General features: G+C 47.2%; 1 long non-coding RNA gene across 1 annotated transcript; it reads right to left on the bottom strand.

Moving 5' to 3' along the window:
* Nucleotides 1–653: 653 nt before the first annotated feature.
* Nucleotides 654–22,211, bottom strand: LOC310891490. Its single transcript, XR_014577609.1, has 2 exons — nt 21,642–22,211; nt 654–1,771 (listed from the first exon to the last, which is right to left on the bottom strand). It is a non-coding gene; the product is annotated as an uncharacterized lncRNA (long non-coding RNA).
* Between the last annotated feature and the right edge of the window lie 364 nt (nt 22,212–22,575).

Here is a 22,575-nt window from a genome sequence, read left to right as displayed (position 1 = left end):
AGACTTGGTTTTCGATGGATCATATTGATAGGCCTACGAATATCGATAATATTATGCTTTCAAGGCATAGTAGGGCGGATACTAGGTGGGTTCGGTGGAAGGCTAGTCCTAGTCCGCTGAAAATGAAGGCTGAGTAGAAGCTTAAATGTAGGGGCGACATAAGAAAGTTACAGGGTTGGCTGTAATCTGCTGGGTCGAAACCAGCTATCTTTTTGGTTAGACTAACTTTCTGTTATTCTGCTCATTCTAGGCCCCCTTGAATTCACTCGTAGGCCAGTCCGAGTGTTAGGAGAAGGAGGATCACTACAGTTCAGGTGAGGGTCATTAGGGGGGATTGGAGTTGGACGGCTCATGGCAGGGGGAGTAGGAGGGCGATTTCTAGGTCGAATAGGACGAACAGGATGGCTACTGAGGAAGAATCGGACTGAGAATGGTAATCGAGCAGATCCAAGTGGGTCGAATCCACATTCGTACGGTGAGAGTTTCTCTGAGTCGGGGTTTATTTGGGCGAGTCAGAAGTTTAATGCGGTTAGGGCGGCGCTTAGGATTGATGATAGGGCGAATATGAACATGAGTGCGTTCATTGCTCTCCTCTGGGTTTATACCAGATTCTAGAGATTGGAAGTCAATTGTAATTAATATACTAGAAGAGCAAGATCCTCATCAGTAGATGGTTATGTAGAGGAATAGTCAGATGACGTCTACGAAGTGTCAGTATCAGGCTGCTGCCTCGAATCCGAAGTGGTGGTCTGATGTAAAGTGGAACTTGATCAGTCGGAAGAGGCAGACGGTCAGGAAGGAGGATCCGATGATTACGTGGAGTCCGTGGAATCCAGTGGCAACGAAGAAGGTAGATCCGTAGACGCTATCGGCGATTGAGAATGGGGCTTCGTGGTATTCTATTGCTTGTAGGGCTGTGAAGTAGAATCCCAGGAGGATCGTTAGGGTTAGGGCGTGGATGGCGTGTTTTCGGTTTCCTTCTGTGATGCTGTGATGGGCTCACGTTACGGTAACGCCTGAGGCTAGTAGGATGGCTGTGTTTAGTAGGGGGACTTCTATCGGGTTGAGTGGTTTAATTCCTGTTGGGGGTCATTGGCCTCCTAGTTCTGGGGTTGGGGCCAGGCTCGAGTGGAAGAACGCTCAGAAGAACCCTAAGAAGAAGAATGCTTCGGATGTGATGAAAAGGATTATGCCGTATCGTAGGCCTTTTTGGACTGTGGGAGTGTGATGGCCTTGGAAGGTGCTTTCTCGTACAATGTCTCGTCATCATTGGAGTATTACTAGGAGTATTGAGATGAGGCCTAGGGTTAGTAGTATGGATGAGTTGTAGTGGAATCACATGATTAATCCTGAGGTTGTGAGTAGGGCGGCGGCTGCCCCGAAGATTGGTCAAGGGCTTGGGTCAACTATGTGGTATGAGTGTGCTTGGTGTGCCATTAGATGTTTTCTTGTAAGTATAGGCTTAGAAGGAGCACGAAGACGTAGGCCTGGATTATGGCTACTGCTACTTCTAGGATGGTTAGGAGTAGTAGGATGATTATTGTTAGGATGGATACTGCAGGAAGGGTGGGTATTAATGCAATGGAGGCTGTAGAGATGAGTTGGATGAGTAAGTGTCCTGCTGTAAGGTTGGCTGTAAGGCGGACTCCGAGGGCTAGGGGGCGGATTAGTAGGCTGGTTGTTTCGATCAGGATTAGTGCGGGGATTAGGGGTGTAGGGGTACCTTCGGGTAATAGGTGGGCTAAAGAGGCTGATGGTTGGTTTCGTAGGCCTGTTAGTAGTGTGGCGAGCCATAGTGGGAAGGCTAGGGCTATGTTCATAGATAATTGGGTGGTTGGGGTGAATGTATATGGAAGGAGGCCTAGAAGGTTGATTGTAAGAAGTATGATTATTAGGGATGTAAATATTATGGCTCATTTGTGGCCATTTTTGTTGAGTGGGACTATTAGTTGTTTTGTGATTAGGTGAAGGAGTCATGTTTGGATAGTAGAAAGGCGGTTGTCGATTCATCGGTTGTTTGGGGACGGGAATAGTAGGGCTGGGAAGAGTAGGGATAGTAGGATTAAGGGGATGCCGAATAGATTGGGGCTGGAAAATTGGTCAAAGAAGCTTAGGTTCATGGTCAGGATCATGGTGTGGGTTTGGTAGTGAGGGAGGTCTTATTTGATGGGGGGTTGGTTGTGGTGAAGGCTAGTAGTTTTGGTTGGATGAGGAGTGCTAGGGTTAATCAGGTTATAATTATGATTGAAAATCATGGTGCGGGGTTAAGCTGTGGCATATCATTAAGGAGGGGGAAGTCCCTCTTTGGCTAGCTTAAAAGGCTAGTGCTGTTGCATAGCTTCTTAATGATTAGGATGATGATAGAAGGGACGATCAGGCCTCGAAATGTGGGAGTGGGGTTGATTCTACTACAATGGGTATGTAGCTGTGATTAGCCCCGCAAATTTCTGAGCATTGTCCGTAAAAAATCCCAGGCCGGGTGGTAATGAATGAAGTTTGGTTTAGTCGGCCTGGGATTGCGTCTGTTTTAACTCCGAGCGTTGGGACTGCTCAGGAGTGGAGTACGTCTCCTGCAGTAATGATCACGCGGATGGGGGATTCTATTGGGATAACTACGCGGTGGTCAACTTCTAGCAGTCGGAAGTGGCCGTTGGGTAAGTCTGGGGTGGGCACTATGTAGGAGTCGAATGATAGGTCTTTGAAGTCTGTGTATTCGTAGCTTCAGTATCATTGGTGGCCGATGGCTTTTAGGGTGAGGTCTGGTTCATCGATTTTGTCCATTATGTAGAGGATTTGTAGGGATGGGAGGGCGAGGAGTACCAGGACGATAGCAGGTAGGATTGTCCAGATCAGCTCTACTTCTTGGGCGTCTACAGCATTGGACGAGAGTTTTTCTGTTAGTATGTGGGCTAAAAGGTAGAGAACTAGGCTGCAGATAGCTAGGGCAACGATTAGGGCGTGGTCGTGGAATTCAACGAGTTCTTCTATGATGGGTGATGAGGCGTCTTGGAATCCTAGTTGGGAGTGGTTGGCCACATGAGATGTACAGGATTTTTACCTGTGATTTAGTCTTGACAAGGCTATGTAATTGGTTTACTAACGTCTCATAAGAAAGAAGCATGAGCGGTTAATGCAGTTGGCTTGAAACCAGCATGTGAGGGTTCGATTCCTTCCTTTCTTGTACTTGGACGAAGGCCGGTTCCTCGAAAGTATGGCATGGGGGAGGGCAGCCGTGGATTCATTCAACGTTTGTGGTAGTTAGTTCTGGTTGTAGGACTTTTCGTTTGGCCGAAAAGGCTTCTCAGATGATGAATATTAGTATGATTACGGCTACTATTGAGATTAGGGAGCCGATGGAGGAAATGGTGTTTCATAGTGTGTAGGCGTCGGGATAGTCCGAGTATCGTCGGGGTATTCCTGCTAGGCCTAGGAAGTGCTGGGGGAAGAACGTTAGGTTTACTCCTGTAAATATTACCCCGAAGTGGGCTTTTGCTCATGTTTGGTGTAGGGTAAACCCAGTGAGTAGTGGGAATCAGTGAGTAAATCCTGCTAGAATGGCAAAGACGGCGCCTATGGATAGGACGTAGTGGAAGTGGGCAACTACGTAGTACGTGTCGTGCAGGGCGATGTCTAGGGAAGAGTTTGCAAGAACGATTCCTGTTAATCCTCCGATGGTAAATAGGAAGATAAATCCTAGAGCTCATAGTATTGGGGGGGTCTCATTTGATTGTTCCTCCGTGCAGGGTGGCTAGTCAGCTAAATACTTTGATTCCGGTAGGGATGGCAATGATTATAGTGGCTGATGTAAAGTAGGCTTGGGTATCAACGTCTATTCCTACTGTAAACATGTGGTGAGCTCAGACGATGAATCCTAGGAAGCCGATGGATAGTATGGCTCAGACTATTCCCATGTAGCCGAAGGGCTCCTTTTTGCCTGAGTAGTATGTGACTACGTGTGAGATGATTCCGAACCCCGGTAGGATCAGAATATAGACTTCTGGGTGTCCGAAGAATCAGAATAGGTGTTGGTACAGGATTGGGTCTCCTCCTCCAGCGGGGTCGAAGAATGTGGTGTTTAGGTTTCGATCAGTTAGTAATATTGTAATACCGGCGGCGAGTACGGGGAGTGATAGAAGGAGTAGGATGGCGGTAATTAGTACGGATCAGACAAATAGTGTCCACTTCCACTACGTCCTATCCATAGGCGCCGTCTTTGCCATTCTAGCAGGATTTACTCACTGATTCCCACTACTCACTGGGTTTACCCTACACCAAACATGAGCAAAAGCCCACTTCGGGGTAATATTTACAGGAGTAAACCTAACGTTCTTCCCCCAGCACTTCCTAGGCCTAGCAGGAATACCCCGACGATACTCGGACTATCCCGACGCCTACACACTATGAAACACCATTTCCTCCTAGTCCTAGGACTTAGAGAAACTCCAGTACTAAAAATAGTAAACACAAGCAATAATTTCATATACTTCACTCTCACTCACCACTCAACTATCAGCTAACCACACCCCCGTCCACATAGCTTAACACAAAGCATGGCACTGAAGTTGCCAAGATGGCATAAAACATGCCTGCGGACAAAAGACTTAGTCCTAACCTTACGGTTGGTTTTTGCTAAATATATACATGCAAGTATCCGCGCCCCAGTGTAAACGCCCTCGACCACCTACCCCCATACAGGCCTTGAGGAGCGGGTATCAGGCACACCCAAGTAGTAGCCCAAGACGCCTCGCTAAGCCACGCCCCCACGGGTATTCAGCAGTAATTAACATTAAGCAATGAGTGCAAACTTGACTTAGTTATAGCAACAGCCTAACTTCAAGGGTTGGTAAATCTTGTGCCAGCCACCGCGGTCATACAAGAAACCCAAATCAACCGTCCTATTGACACGGCGTAAAGAGTGGTAAAATGCCTATCCTAGCTAACTAAGATCAAAATGCAACTGAGCTGTCATAAGCCCAAGATGCACCTAAACACACCATTAAGATGATCTTAGGAACTAACGACTGATTTAAACCCACGAAAGCCAGGGCCCAAACTGGGATTAGATACCCCACTATGCCTGGCCCTAAATCTTGATACTTACTTTACCGAAGTATCCGCCAGAGAACTACGAGCACAAACGCTTAAAACTCTAAGGACTTGGCGGTGCCCCAAACCCACCTAGAGGAGCCTGTTCTACAATCGATAATCCCCGATTAACCCAACCACCCCTTGCCAACACAGCCTACATACCGCCGTCGCCAGCCCACCTCGAATGAGAGCACAACAGTGGACACAATAGCACCCCGCTAATAAGACAGGTCAAGGTATAGCCTATGGAGTGGAAGAAATGGGCTACATTCCCTATTCATAGGGCACACGGAAAGAAGCGTGAAACCACTTCTGGAAGGCGGATTTAGCAGTAAAGTGGGACAATAGAGCCTACTTTAAGCCGGCCCTGGGGCACGTACATACCGCCCGTCACCCTCCTCAAAAGCCACATCCCACATAACTAATACCATAAATACGCTGAAGATGAGGTAAGTCGTAACAAGGTAAGTGTACCGGAAGGTGTACTTAGAATATCAAGACGTAGCTATAACACCAAAGCACTCAGCTTACACCTGAAAGATATCTACTAGACCGGATCGTCTTGAAGCCCCCCCTCTAGCTCAACCACACAAATAGTACACCAAAACTAAAGAATTTACTAAACTAATTAAACTAAAGCATTTTACAGTCTTAGTATAGGCGATAGAAAAGACACTTAGACGCGATAGAGACCCCAGTACCGTAAGGGAAAGATGAAATAGCAGTGAAACAATCAAAGCGACAGACAGCAAAGATCAACCCTTGTACCTTTTGCATCATGGTTTAGCGAGAACAACCAAGCAAAGTGAACTAAAGTTTGCCCCCCCGAAACCCAAGCGAGCTACTTTCAAGCAGTTAAAGAGAGCGAACCCGTCTCTGTTGCAAAAGAGTGGGATGACTTGTCAGTAGAGGTGAAAAGCCAACCGAGCTGGGTGATAGCTGGTTACCTGTGAAACGAATCTAAGTTCCCCCTTAATCCTCCCTACCGGACATCCTGAACCCTAATGAGATGATTAAGAGCTATTTAATGGAGGGACAGCTCCATTAAAAAAGGACACAACCTCGACTAGCGGATAATTCTTACTACTGATCCTACCGTGGGCCCTAAAGCAGCCATCAAAAAAGAGTGCGTCAAAGCTCCACCACCTAAAAATACCAAAATAAGATGATTCCCTTATCACAAACAGGTCAACCTATGAATATAGGAGAATTAATGCTAAAATAAGTAACTCAGGGCCACACCCCTCTAACGGCGCAAGCTTACATAGAAACATTATTAACAGACCTAGACAGATACAAAAACCCCTACAAGACCACGTATTAACTAACCCTGTTAACCCGACTCAGGAGCGCCTATAAGAGCGATTAAAATCTGTGAAAGGAACTCGGCAAATTAATAAGGCCCGACTGTTTACCAAAAACATAGCCTTCAGCAAATTAAACAAGTATTGAAGGTGATGCCTGCCCGGTGACTTAGGTTTAACGGCCGCGGTATCCTAACCGTGCAAAGGTAGCGCAATCAATTGTCCCATAAATCGAGACTTGTATGAATGGCTAAACGAGGTCTTAACTGTCTCTCACAGATAATCAGTGAAATTGATCTCCCCGTGCAAAAGCGGGGATGTGAACATAAGACGAGAAGACCCTGTGGAACTTAAAAATCAACGACCACCGCGAATCCTCAATCAACCCCACTGGGGCCACTACCATCGCAGAGCCTGGTCGATATTTTTCGGTTGGGGCGACCTTGGAGGAGAACAAATCCTCCAAAAACAAGACCATACCTCTTTACCTAGAGCTACCCCTCAAAGTGCTAACAGTGACCAGACCCAATATAATTGATTAATGGACCAAGCTACCCCAGGGATAACAGCGCAATCCCCCTCAAGAGCCCATATCGACAGGGGGGTTTACGACCTCGATGTTGGATCAGGACATCCTAATGGTGCAGCCGCTATTAAGGGTTCGTTTGTTCAACGATTAACAGTCCTACGTGATCTGAGTTCAGACCGGAGCAATCCAGGTCGGTTTCTATCTATGACACACTCTCCCCAGTACGAAAGGACCGGGAAAGTGGGGCCAATACCACAAGCACGCCCCCCCCCTCTAAGCAGTGAAACCAACTAAACCGTGAAGAGGGCCTTCCCCCACCACTTTCAATCCTAGAAAAGGACCAGCTAGAGTGGCAGAGCCCGGCAAGTGCAGAAGGCTTAAGCCCTTTCCCCAGAGGTTCAAATCCTCTCCCTAGCTTCACCCATGATTCAAATAACAACACTAAGCTGCCTCGTTATATCCCTCCTATACATCATCCCAATCCTGATTGCCGTAGCCTTCCTAACCCTAGTAGAACGGAAAATCCTAAGCTACATACAATCCCGCAAAGGCCCTAACGTTGTCGGGCCTTTTGGCCTACTTCAACCATTTGCGGACGGACTGAAACTATTTACCAAAGAGCCCATCCGACCCTCTACCTCTTCCCCACTTCTATTCATTCTGATACCAATACTAGCCCTTGTCCTAGCCCTCACCACTTGAGCACCACTACCACTCCCATTTCCCCTAGCAGATCTAAACCTCGGAGTTCTCTTCCTAATAGCCATGTCAAGCCTAGCCGTCTACTCAGTCCTATGATCAGGCTGAGCCTCGAACTCAAAATACGCACTAATCGGAGCCCTACGGGCAGTAGCACAGACCATTTCATACGAAGTGACACTGGCCATAATCCTGCTATCAATAATCATACTAAGCGGAAGCTACACACTCAGCTCCTTTGCCGTCGCACAGGAGCCTCTATACTTCATTTTCTCCTCATGACCCCTAGCAATAATATGATACGTATCCACCCTAGCAGAGACAAACCGAGCTCCTTTTGACCTCACAGAGGGTGAATCTGAGCTAGTCTCAGGGTTTAACGTTGAATACGCCGCAGGACCCTTCGCCTTATTCTTCCTAGCTGAATATGCGAACATTATGCTAATAAATACACTTACAGCCATCATATTCCTAAACCCAAGCGCCCTAGGGCCACCCACAGAACTATTCCCCGTCATCCTAGCCACAAAAGTCCTCCTACTATCTTCTGGTTTCTTATGGGTCCGAGCTTCATACCCACGATTCCGATATGACCAACTAATGCACCTACTATGAAAAAACTTCCTACCCCTCACACTAGCTCTGTGCCTCTGACACATCAGCATACCTATCTGCTATGCAGGCCTACCTCCTTACATAAGGAAATGTGCCTGAACTACAAAGGGTCACTATGATAAAGTGAACATAGAGGTATAACAGCCCTCTCATTTCCTGTTGACCTTAGAAAAGTAGGAATTGAACCCACACAAGAGAAATCAAAATTCTCCATACTTCCCTTATATTATTTTCTAGTAGAGTCAGCTAATCAAGCTATCGGGCCCATACCCCGAAAATGATGGTTTAACCCCCTCCTCTACTAATGAACCCTTACGCGACCCCAATCATAACCTTCAGCCTCATCTTGGGCACCACAATCACAATTTCCAGCAACCACTGAGTTCTGGCCTGGACAGGACTGGAGATCAACGCACTAGCCATCATTCCCCTAATTGCCAAATCCCACCACCCACGAGCAGTAGAAGCCGCAACGAAATACTTCCTAACCCAAGCAGCTGCTTCCGCCCTGGTCCTATTCTCTAGCATAACCAATGCCTGAGTCACCGGCCAATGAGACATCACACAAATAAACCACCCAACCTCCTGTCTACTACTGACAGCAGCAATCGCTATTAAACTGGGCCTAGTGCCATTTCACTTCTGATTCCCAGAAGTACTACAAGGATCGCCACTAATAACAGCCCTGCTACTCTCGACCCTCATAAAATTCCCCCCACTAACCCTGCTCCTACTAACATCCAAATCCCTCGACCCAGCTCTACTCACCGCCATGGCCCTAGCCTCAACAGCACTAGGAGGCTGAATAGGACTGAACCAAACACAAACACGCAAAATCCTAGCCTTCTCATCCATCTCCCACTTAGGCTGAATCGCCATCATCCTAGTTTACAGCCCCAAATTGGCCTTACTTACCTTCTACCTATACACAATCATAACATCAGCCGTATTCCTAGCCCTTAACAAAATCAAAGCCCTTAACCTATCCATGATCACAACCTCATGAACAAAAACCCCAGTGCTAAACGCCACCCTAATACTAGTACTTTTATCCCTAGCAGGCCTCCCCCCATTAACAGGCTTTATACCAAAGTGACTTATCATCCAAGAACTAACTAAACAGGAAATAACACCAGCAGCCATGGCAATTGCCATGCTATCACTGCTCAGCCTCTTCTTCTACCTACGCCTCGCATACCACTCAACAATTACCCTTCCCCCCAACTCCTCTAACCACATAAAACAATGATACACTAGCAAAGCCCCAAGCACACCTACTGCGGTCCTTGCCTCACTATCAATCCTCTTACTTCCCCTGTCCCCAATAATACATGCCATTGTCTAGAAACTTAGGATAACACCCCAAACCGAAGGCCTTCAAAGCCTTAAATAAGAGTTAAACCCTCTTAGTTTCTGCACATTAAGACTTACAGAATATTAACCTGTATCTTCTGAATGCAAGTCAGACGCTTTAATTAAGCTAAAGCCTCCCTAGACAGATGGGCTTCGATCCCACAAAACTCTAGTTAACAGCTAAATGCCTAAACCAATTGGCTTCTGCCTACAAAGACCCTGACGCACCCTAGTGCGCATCGATGAGCTTGCAACTCAACATGAATTTCACTACAGAGCCGATAAGAAGAGGAATTAAACCTCTGTAAAAAGGACTACAGCCTAACGCTTCAACACTCAGCCATCTTACCCGTCACCTTCATCAACCGATGACTATTTTCCACTAACCATAAGGATATTGGCACCCTGTACCTCATCTTCGGGGCATGAGCAGGAATAGTCGGCACCGCACTCAGCCTATTAATCCGCGCAGAACTAGGACAACCAGGAACTCTCCTAGGCGACGACCAAATTTACAATGTAATCGTTACCGCTCACGCCTTTGTAATAAGCTTCTTTATAGTCATACCCATCATGATCGGAGGATTCGGCAACTGATTAGTCCCCCTCATAATCGGTGCCCCCGACATAGCATTCCCGCGAATAAACAACATAAGCTTTTGACTCCTCCCCCCATCATTCCTCCTCCTACTAGCCTCATCCACTGTAGAAGCTGGCGCCGGCACAGGCTGAACTGTCTACCCTCCCCTAGCAGGTGACCTTGCCCACGCCGGAGCTTCAGTAGACCTGGCTATCTTCTCACTCCACTTAGCCGGTATCTCCTCCATCCTTGGGGCCATCAACTTTATCACCACAGCCATCAACATAAAACCCCCCGCACTCTCACAATACCAAACCCCACTATTTGTCTGATCCGTACTAATTACCGCCATCCTACTCCTTCTATCACTCCCCGTACTCGCCGCCGGTATTACAATATTACTAACTGATCGAAACCTAAACACCACATTCTTCGACCCCGCTGGAGGAGGAGACCCAATCCTGTACCAACACCTATTCTGATTCTTCGGACACCCAGAAGTCTATATTCTGATCCTACCGGGGTTCGGAATCATCTCACACGTAGTCACATACTACTCAGGCAAAAAGGAGCCCTTCGGCTACATGGGAATAGTCTGAGCCATACTATCCATCGGCTTCCTAGGATTCATCGTCTGAGCTCACCACATGTTTACAGTAGGAATAGACGTTGATACCCGAGCCTACTTTACATCAGCCACTATAATCATTGCCATCCCTACCGGAATCAAAGTATTTAGCTGACTAGCCACCCTGCACGGAGGAACAATCAAATGAGACCCCCCCAATACTATGAGCTCTAGGATTTATCTTCCTATTTACCATCGGAGGATTAACAGGAATCGTTCTTGCAAACTCTTCCCTAGACATCGCCCTGCACGACACGTACTACGTAGTTGCCCACTTCCACTACGTCCTATCCATAGGCGCCGTCTTTGCCATTCTAGCAGGATTTACTCACTGATTCCCACTACTCACTGGGTTTACCCTACACCAAACATGAGCAAAAGCCCACTTCGGGGTAATATTTACAGGAGTAAACCTAACGTTCTTCCCCCAGCACTTCCTAGGCCTAGCAGGAATACCCCGACGATACTCGGACTATCCCGACGCCTACACACTATGAAACACCATTTCCTCCTAGTCCTAGGACTTAGAGAAACTCCAGTACTAAAAATAGTAAACACAAGCAATAATTTCATATACTTCACTCTCACTCACCACTCAACTATCAGCTAACCACACCCCCGTCCACATAGCTTAACACAAAGCATGGCACTGAAGTTGCCAAGATGGCATAAAACATGCCTGCGGACAAAAGACTTAGTCCTAACCTTACGGTTGGTTTTTGCTAAATATATACATGCAAGTATCCGCGCCCCAGTGTAAACGCCCTCGACCACCTACCCCCATACAGGCCTTGAGGAGCGGGTATCAGGCACACCCAAGTAGTAGCCCAAGACGCCTCGCTAAGCCACGCCCCCACGGGTATTCAGCAGTAATTAACATTAAGCAATGAGTGCAAACTTGACTTAGTTATAGCAACAGCCTAACTTCAAGGGTTGGTAAATCTTGTGCCAGCCACCGCGGTCATACAAGAAACCCAAATCAACCGTCCTATTGACACGGCGTAAAGAGTGGTAAAATGCCTATCCTAGCTAACTAAGATCAAAATGCAACTGAGCTGTCATAAGCCCAAGATGCACCTAAACACACCATTAAGATGATCTTAGGAACTAACGACTGATTTAAACCCACGAAAGCCAGGGCCCAAACTGGGATTAGATACCCCACTATGCCTGGCCCTAAATCTTGATACTTACTTTACCGAAGTATCCGCCAGAGAACTACGAGCACAAACGCTTAAAACTCTAAGGACTTGGCGGTGCCCCAAACCCACCTAGAGGAGCCTGTTCTACAATCGATAATCCCCGATTAACCCAACCACCCCTTGCCAACACAGCCTACATACCGCCGTCGCCAGCCCACCTCGAATGAGAGCACAACAGTGGACACAATAGCACCCCGCTAATAAGACAGGTCAAGGTATAGCCTATGGAGTGGAAGAAATGGGCTACATTCCCTATTCATAGGGCACACGGAAAGAAGCGTGAAACCACTTCTGGAAGGCGGATTTAGCAGTAAAGTGGGACAATAGAGCCTACTTTAAGCCGGCCCTGGGGCACGTACATGGTTAAACATGACTGTTAGTAGTGTGGCGAGCCATAGTGGGAAGGCTAGGGCTATGTTCATAGATAGTTGGGTGGTTGGGGTGAATGTATATGGAAGGAGGCCTAGAAGGTTGATTGTAAGAAGTATGATTATTAGGGATGTAAATATTATGGCTCATTTGTGGCCATTTTTGTTGAGTGGGACTATTAGTTGTTTTGTGATTAGGTGAAGGAGTCATGTTTGGATAGTAGAAAGGCGGTTGTTGATTCATCGGTTGTTTGGGGACGGGAATAGTAGGGCTGGGAAGAGTAGGGATAGTAGGATTAAGGGGATGCCAAATAGATTGGGGCTGGAAAATTGGTCAAAGAAGCTTAGGTTCATGGTCAGGATCATGGTGTGGGTTTGGTAGTGAGGGAGGTCTTATTTGATGGGGGGTTGGTTGTGGTGAAGGCTAGTAGTTTTGGTTGGATGAGGAGTGCTAGGGTTAATCAGGTTATAATTATGATTGAAAATCATGGTGCGGGGTTAAGCTGTGGCATATCATTAAGGAGGGGGAAGTCCCTCTTTGGCTAGCTTAAAAGGCTAGTGCTGTTGCATAGCTTCTTAATGATTAGGATGATGATAGAAGGGACGATCAGGCCTCGAAATGTGGGAGTGGGGTTGATTCTACTACAATGGGTATGTAGCTGTGATTAGCCCCGCAAATTTCTGAGCATTGTCCGTAAAAAATCCCAGGCCGGGTGGTAATGAATGAAGTTTGGTTTAGTCGGCCTGGGATTGCGTCTGTTTTAACTCCGAGCGTTGGGACTGCTCAGGAGTGGAGTACGTCTCCTGCAGTAATGATCACGCGGATGGGGGATTCTATTGGGATAACTACGCGGTGGTCAACTTCTAGCAGTCGGAAGTGGCCGTTGGGTAAGTCTGGGGTGGGCACTATGTAGGAGTCGAATGATAGGTCTTTGAAGTCTGTGTATTCGTAGCTTCAGTATCATTGGTGGCCGATGGCTTTTAGGGTGAGGTCTGGTTCGTCGATTTCGTCCATTATGTAGAGGATTTGTAGGGATGGGAGGGCGAGGAGTACCAGGACGATAGCAGGTAGGATTGTCCAGATCAGCTCTACTTCTTGGGCGTCTACAGCATTGGACGAGAGTTTTTCTGTTAGTATGTGGGCTAAAAGGTAGAGAACTAGGCTGCAGATAGCTAGGGCAACGATTAGGGCGTGGTCGTGGAATTCAACGAGTTCTTCTATGATGGGTGATGAGGCGTCTTGGAATCCTAGTTGGGAGTGGTTGGCCACATGAGATGTACAGGATTTTTACCTGTGATTTAGTCTTGACAAGGCTATGTAATTGGTTTACTAACGTCTCATAAGAAAGAAGCATGAGCGGTTAACCTCCTGGGAGACCCAGAAAACTTCACCCCAGCAAACCCACTAGTAACCCCACCACACATCAAGCCAGAATGATACTTCCTATTCGCCTACGCCATCCTACGTTCAATCCCAAATAAACTAGGAGGCGTATTAGCACTGGCCGCCTCCGTACTGATCCTATTCCTAATCCCATTCCTGCACAAATCAAAACAACGAGCAATAACATTCCGACCACTCTCCCAGCTCCTATTCTGAGTACTAGTCGCCGACCTCCTCGTCCTAACATGAGTAGGAAGCCAACCCGTCGAACACCCATTCATCATCATCGGCCAACTCGCTTCAATCGCCTACTTCACTATCCCCCTATTTCTCCTCCCCGCCGCAAGCGCCCTAGAAAACAAAATACTCAACTGCTAAATACTCTAATAGTTTATAAAAACATTGGTCTTGTAAACCAAAGATTGAAGACTTACCACTTCTTAGAGTACCCCAAACTCAGAAAAAAAGGACTCAAACCTTTATCTCCAGCTCCCAAAGCTGGCATTTTCAATAAACTATTCTCTGACCCTAACCCCTAAACCGCCCGAATAGCACCCCGCGACAACCCCCGCACAAGCTCCAATACAACAAACAAAGTCAACAACAGCCCCCAACCCGCCACTAAAAACATCCCTGCCCCATGTGAATAAAACATGGAAACTCCACTAAAATCCGACCGAACAACAAACACCCCAACATTATTCACAGTAGAAACCCCGAACTTCCAAGCCCCCATAAACCCCCCAAACACCAACCCCCCAAAAACAATTGCCACAAACGCTACTGCACATCCAATCACCCGTCAATCCCCCCAAGCCCCAGGGAAAGGCTCCGCTGCTAAAGCTACTGAATAAACAAACACCACCAGCATACCCCCCAAATACACCATAAACAGCACTAAAGCCACGAACGAAACCCCAAGGCCCAGCAACCACCCGCACCCCGCCACAGACGCTAACACCAAACCAACAACCCCATAATACGGCGAAGGATTCGACGCCACACCCAAAACACCCACCGCAAAGCAAATCCCTAAAAAAAACATAAAATAAGTCATTATTCCTGCCCGGACACTACCCGAGGCCTGCGGCTCGAAAAGCCGCCATTGTTCTCAACTACAGGAACTAACCGCAAGCCCCCAATAATTCTACCCCATCTATGCCATTATGCTTAACCCCCCCCCCCCTCCCCCCCCGAGGCGGGGGTATTTGGTTATGCATATTCGTGCATAAATTTATATACCCCATATACATACATACTATAGTACCAGTAATATACATTATATACGGACTATCTTATAAGCAGGTGCTAAACCCATACATGTACACGGCCATTAAACCCTTAAACACACTCCTACCAAACCACCCGGCATGAATGTTCTAGGACCATACCCCACAACACCCAATACAACTCCACTCAAGCGCATAACAAGACCCCATTTTAATGAATGCTCACAGGACATGCTCCAACAACAACTCTCCACCACATATCTCATGCAGTTCGTATCAGACGGATTTATTAATCGTACTCCTCACGTGAAATCAGCAACCCGTTGCACATAATGTCCGGTATGACTAGCTTCAGGCCCATACGTTCCCCCTAAACCCCTCGCCCTCCTCACATTTTTGCGCCTCTGGTTCCTCGGTCAGGGCCATCCATTGGGTTCACTCACCCCTCCTTGCCCTTCAAAGTGGCATCTGTGAGTACTTTCACCTTCTCAATGCGTAATCGCGGCATGTTCCAGCTTTTTGGCGCCTCTGGTTCCTCTTATTTTTTCCGGGGTTACCTCACAGGTGGCTATTCCCAGTGATCTCGGGGGTCCCACAATCTAAGCCTGGACACACCTGCCTCACGGCCTATCCTATATTTCAAGGGTCCCTCGATGAGACGGTTGGCGTATATGGGGAATCATCCTGACACTGATGCACTTTGACCACATTCAGTTAATGTTACCTCCACCCTCCGGGTTAAATGGGGCTATTGGATGAATGCTCGTTGGACATAGCACAAAACAACAAATCATTAAGCGCAACCCCTGCGCTTCACAAACTAAACCAGTAAACTTTCGCTAACCACCATGTAGCATAAACCTTCATCGCCCAATCCCAGCAAACTACCTCTAAAACTCCATTAATCATCCCTTCCATGACATCATCGGAACGATGTATATATACACACAAACACATACAAAATAACTTAAACTTATTAGAGAAACTCCAGTACTAAAAATAGTAAACACAAGCAATAATTTCATATACTTCACTCTCACTCACCACTCAACTATCAGCTAACCACACCCCCGTCCACATAGCTTAACACAAAGCATGGCACTGAAGTTGCCAAGATGGCATAAAACATGCCTGCGGACAAAAGACTTAGTCCTAACCTTACGGTTGGTTTTTGCTAAATATATACATGCAAGTATCCGCGCCCCAGTGTAAACGCCCTCGACCACCTACCCCCATACAGGCCTTGAGGAGCGGGTATCAGGCACACCCAAGTAGTAGCCCAAGACGCCTCGCTAAGCCACGCCCCCACGGGTATTCAGCAGTAATTAACATTAAGCAATGAGTGCAAACTTGACTTAGTTATAGCAACAGCCTAACTTCAAGGGTTGGTAAATCTTGTGCCAGCCACCGCGGTCATACAAGAAACCCAAATCAACCGTCCTATTGACACGGCGTAAAGAGTGGTAAAATGCCTATCCTAGCTAACTAAGATCAAAATGCAACTGAGCTGTCATAAGCCCAAGATGCACCTAAACACACCATTAAGATGATCTTAGGAACTAACGACTGATTTAAACCCACGAAAGCCAGGGCCCAAACTGGGATTAGATACCCCACTATGCCTGGCCCTAAATCTTGATACTTACTTTACCGAAGTATCCGCCAGAGAACTACGAGCACAAACGCTTAAAACTCTAAGGACTTGGCGGTGCCCCAAACCCACCTAGAGGAGCCTGTTCTACAATCGATAATCCCCGATTAACCCAACCACCCCTTGCCAACACAGCCTACATACCGCCGTCGCCAGCCCACCTCGAATGAGAGCACAACAGTGGACACAATAGCACCCCGCTAATAAGACAGGTCAAGGTATAGCCTATGGAGTGGAAGAAATGGGCTACATTCCCTATTCATAGGGCACACGGAAAGAAGCGTGAAACCACTTCTGGAAGGCGGATTTAGCAGTAAAGTGGGACAATAGAGCCTACTTTAAGCCGGCCCTGGGGCACGTACATGGTTAAACATGACTGTTAGTAGTGTGGCGAGCCATAGTGGGAAGGCTAGGGCTATGTTCATAGATAGTTGGGTGGTTGGGGTGAATGTATATGGAAGGAGGCCTAGAAGGTTGATTGTAAGAAGTATGATTATTAGGGATGTAAATATTATGGCTCATTTGTGGCCATTTTTGTTGAGTGGGACTATTAGTTGTTTTGTGATTAGGTGAAGGAGTCATGTTTGGATAGTAGAAAGGCGGTTGTTGATTCATCGGTTGTTTGGGGACGGGAATAGTAGGGCTGGGAAGAGTAGGGATAGTAGGATTAAGGGGATGCCAAATAGATTGGGGCTGGAAAATTGGTCAAAGAAGCTTAGGTTCATGGTCAGGATCATGGTGTGGGTTTGGTAGTGAGGGAGGTCTTATTTGATGGGGGGTTGGTTGTGGTGAAGGCTAGTAGTTTTGGTTGGATGAGGAGTGCTAGGGTTAATCAGGTTATAATTATGATTGAAAATCATGGTGCGGGGTTAAGCTGTGGCATATCATTAAGGAGGGGGAAGTCCCTCTTTGGCTAGCTTAAAAGGCTAGTGCTGTTGCATAGCTTCTTAATGATTAGGATGATGATAGAAGGGACGATCAGGCCTCGAAATGTGGGAGTGGGGTTGATTCTACTACAATGGGTATGTAGCTGTGATTAGCCCCGCAAATTTCTGAGCATTGTCCGTAAAAAATCCCAGGCCGGGTGGTAATGAATGAAGTTTGGTTTAGTCGGCCTGGGATTGCATCTGTTTTAACTCCGAGCGTTGGGACTGCTCAGGAGTGGAGTACGTCTCCTGCAGTAATGATCACGCGGATGGGGGATTCTATTGGGATAACTACGCGGTGGTCAACTTCTAGCAGTCGGAAGTGGCCGTTGGGTAAGTCTGGGGTGGGCACTATGTAGGAGTCGAATGATAGGTCTTTGAAGTCTGTGTATTCGTAGCTTCAGTATCATTGGTGGCCGATGGCTTTTAGGGTGAGGTCTGGTTCGTCGATTTCGTCCATTATGTAGAGGATTTGTAGGGATGGGAGGGCGAGGAGTACCAGGACGATAGCAGGTAGGATTGTCCAGATCAGCTCTACTTCTTGGGCGTCTACAGCATTGGACGAGAGTTTTTCTGTTAGTATGTGGGCTAAAAGGTAGAGAACTAGGCTGCAGATAGCTAGGGCAACGATTAGGGCGTGGTCGTGGAATTCAACGAGTTCTTCTATGATGGGTGATGAGGCGTCTTGGAATCCTAGTTGGGAGTGGTTGGCCACATGAGATGTACAGGATTTTTACCTGTGATTTAGTCTTGACAAGGCTATGTAATTGGTTTACTAACGTCTCATAAGAAAGAAGCATGAGCGGTTAACCTCCTGGGAGACCCAGAAAACTTCACCCCAGCAAACCCACTAGTAACCCCACCACACATCAAGCCAGAATGATACTTCCTATTCGCCTACGCCATCCTACGTTCAATCCCAAATAAACTAGGAGGCGTATTAGCACTGGCCGCCTCCGTACTGATCCTATTCCTAATCCCATTCCTGCACAAATCAAAACAACGAGCAATAACATTCCGACCACTCTCCCAGCTCCTATTCTGAGTACTAGTCGCCGACCTCCTCGTCCTAACATGAGTAGGAAGCCAACCCGTCGAACACCCATTCATCATCATCGGCCAACTCGCTTCAATCGCCTACTTCACTATCCCCCTATTTCTCCTCCCCGCCGCAAGCGCCCTAGAAAACAAAATACTCAACTGCTAAATACTCTAATAGTTTATAAAAACATTGGTCTTGTAAACCAAAGATTGAAGACTTACCACTTCTTAGAGTACCCCAAACTCAGAAAAAAAGGACTCAAACCTTTATCTCCAGCTCCCAAAGCTGGCATTTTCAATAAACTATTCTCTGACCCTAACCCCTAAACCGCCCGAATAGCACCCCGCGACAACCCCCGCACAAGCTCCAATACAACAAACAAAGTCAACAACAGCCCCCAACCCGCCACTAAAAACATCCCTGCCCCATGTGAATAAAACATGGAAACTCCACTAAAATCCGACCGAACAACAAACACCCCAACATTATTCACAGTAGAAACCCCGAACTTCCAAGCCCCCATAAACCCCCCAAACACCAACCCCCCAAAAACAATTGCCACAAACGCTACTGCACATCCAATCACCCGTCAATCCCCCCAAGCCCCAGGGAAAGGCTCCGCTGCTAAAGCTACTGAATAAACAAACACCACCAGCATACCCCCCAAATACACCATAAACAGCACTAAAGCCACGAACGAAACCCCAAGGCCCAGCAACCACCCGCACCCCGCCACAGACGCTAACACCAAACCAACAACCCCATAATACGGCGAAGGATTCGACGCCACACCCAAAACACCCACCGCAAAGCAAATCCCTAAAAAAAACATAAAATAAGTCATTATTCCTGCCCGGACACTACCCGAGGCCTGCGGCTCGAAAAGCCGCCATTGTTCTCAACTACAGGAACTAACCGCAAGCCCCCAATAATTCTACCCCATCTATGCCATTATGCTTAACCCCCCCCCCCTCCCCCCCCGAGGCGGGGGTATTTGGTTATGCATATTCGTGCATAAATTTATATACCCCATATACATACATACTATAGTACCAGTAATATACATTATATACGGACTATCTTATAAGCAGGTGCTAAACCCATACATGTACACGGCCATTAAACCCTTAAACACACTCCTACCAAACCACCCGGCATGAATGTTCTAGGACCATACCCCACAACACCCAATACAACTCCACTCAAGCGCATAACAAGACCCCATTTTAATGAATGCTCACAGGACATGCTCCAACAACAACTCTCCACCACATATCTCATGCAGTTCGTATCAGACGGATTTATTAATCGTACTCCTCACGTGAAATCAGCAACCCGTTGCACATAATGTCCGGTATGACTAGCTTCAGGCCCATACGTTCCCCCTAAACCCCTCGCCCTCCTCACATTTTTGCGCCTCTGGTTCCTCGGTCAGGGCCATCCATTGGGTTCACTCACCCCTCCTTGCCCTTCAAAGTGGCATCTGTGAGTACTTTCACCTTCTCAATGCGTAATCGCGGCATGTTCCAGCTTTTTGGCGCCTCTGGTTCCTCTTATTTTTTCCGGGGTTACCTCACAGGTGGCTATTCCCAGTGATCTCGGGGGTCCCACAATCTAAGCCTGGACACACCTGCCTCACGGCCTATCCTATATTTCAAGGGTCCCTCGATGAGACGGTTGGCGTATATGGGGAATCATCCTGACACTGATGCACTTTGACCACATTCAGTTAATGTTACCTCCACCCTCCGGGTTAAATGGGGCTATTGGATGAATGCTCGTTGGACATAGCACAAAACAACAAATCATTAAGCGCAACCCCTGCGCTTCACAAACTAAACCAGTAAACTTTCGCTAACCACCATGTAGCATAAACCTTCATCGCCCAATCCCAGCAAACTACCTCTAAAACTCCATTAATCATCCCTTCCATGACATCATCGGAACGATGTATATATACACACAAACACATACAAAATAACTTAAACTTATTAGAGAAACTCCAGTACTAAAAATAGTAAACACAAGCAATAATTTCATATACTTCACTCTCACTCACCACTCAACTATCAGCTAACCACACCCCCGTCCACATAGCTTAACACAAAGCATGGCACTGAAGTTGCCAAGATGGCATAAAACATGCCTGCGGACAAAAGACTTAGTCCTAACCTTACGGTTGGTTTTTGCTAAATATATACATGCAAGTATCCGCGCCCCAGTGTAAACGCCCTCGACCACCTACCCCCATACAGGCCTTGAGGAGCGGGTATCAGGCACACCCAAGTAGTAGCCCAAGACGCCTCGCTAAGCCACGCCCCCACGGGTATTCAGCAGTAATTAACATTAAGCAATGAGTGCAAACTTGACTTAGTTATAGCAACAGCCTAACTTCAAGGGTTGGTAAATCTTGTGCCAGCCACCGCGGTCATACAAGAAACCCAAATCAACCGTCCTATTGACACGGCGTAAAGAGTGGTAAAATGCCTATCCTAGCTAACTAAGATCAAAATGCAACTGAGCTGTCATAAGCCCAAGATGCACCTAAACACACCATTAAGATGATCTTAGGAACTAACGACTGATTTAAACCCACGAAAGCCAGGGCCCAAACTGGGATTAGATACCCCACTATGCCTGGCCCTAAATCTTGATACTTACTTTACCGAAGTATCCGCCAGAGAACTACGAGCACAAACGCTTAAAACTCTAAGGACTTGGCGGTGCCCCAAACCCACCTAGAGGAGCCTGTTCTACAATCGATAATCCCCGATTAACCCAACCACCCCTTGCCAACACAGCCTACATACCGCCGTCGCCAGCCCACCTCGAATGAGAGCACAACAGTGGACACAATAGCACCCCGCTAATAAGACAGGTCAAGGTATAGCCTATGGAGTGGAAGAAATGGGCTACATTCCCTATTCATAGGGCACACGGAAAGAAGCGTGAAACCACTTCTGGAAGGCGGATTTAGCAGTAAAGTGGGACAATAGAGCCTACTTTAAGCCGGCCCTGGGGCACGTACATGGTTAAACATGACTGTTAGTAGTGTGGCGAGCCATAGTGGGAAGGCTAGGGCTATGTTCATAGATAGTTGGGTGGTTGGGGTGAATGTATATGGAAGGAGGCCTAGAAGGTTGATTGTAAGAAGTATGATTATTAGGGATGTAAATATTATGGCTCATTTGTGGCCATTTTTGTTGAGTGGGACTATTAGTTGTTTTGTGATTAGGTGAAGGAGTCATGTTTGGATAGTAGAGAGGCGGTTGTCGATTCATCGGTTGTTTGGGGACGGGAATAGTAGGGCTGGGAAGAGTAGGGATAGTAGGATTAAGGGGATGCCAAATAGATTGGGGCTGGAAAATTGGTCAAAGAAGCTTAGGTTCATGGTCAGGATCATGGTGTGGGTTTGGTAGTGAGGGAGGTCTTATTTGATGGGGGGTTGGTTGTGGTGAAGGCTAGTAGTTTTGGTTGGATGAGGAGTGCTAGGGTTAATCAGGTTATAATTATGATTGAAAATCATGGTGCGGGGTTAAGCTGTGGCATATCATTAAGGAGGGGGAAGTCCCTCTTTGGCTAGCTTAAAAGGCTAGTGCTGTTGCATAGCTTCTTAATGATTAGGATGATGATAGAAGGGACGATCAGGCCTCGAAATGTGGGAGTGGGGTTGATTCTACTACAATGGGTATGTAGCTGTGATTAGCCCCGCAAATTTCTGAGCATTGTCCGTAAAAAATCCCAGGCCGGGTGGTAATGAATGAAGTTTGGTTTAGTCGGCCTGGGATTGCGTCTGTTTTAACTCCGAGCGTTGGGACTGCTCAGGAGTGGAGTACGTCTCCTGCAGTAATGATCACGCGGATGGGGGATTCTATTGGGATAACTACGCGGTGGTCAACTTCTAGCAGTCGGAAGTGGCCGTTGGGTAAGTCTGGGGTGGGCACTATGTAGGAGTCGAATGATAGGTCTTTGAAGTC

This window comes from Anser anser (genome assembly GCF_964211835.1).
Source record: "Anser anser genome assembly, contig: HAP1_SCAFFOLD_346, whole genome shotgun sequence".
NCBI classification, from domain to species: domain Eukaryota; kingdom Metazoa; phylum Chordata; class Aves; order Anseriformes; family Anatidae; genus Anser; species Anser anser.
This window is presented reverse-complemented; position numbering and strand designations above follow the sequence as displayed.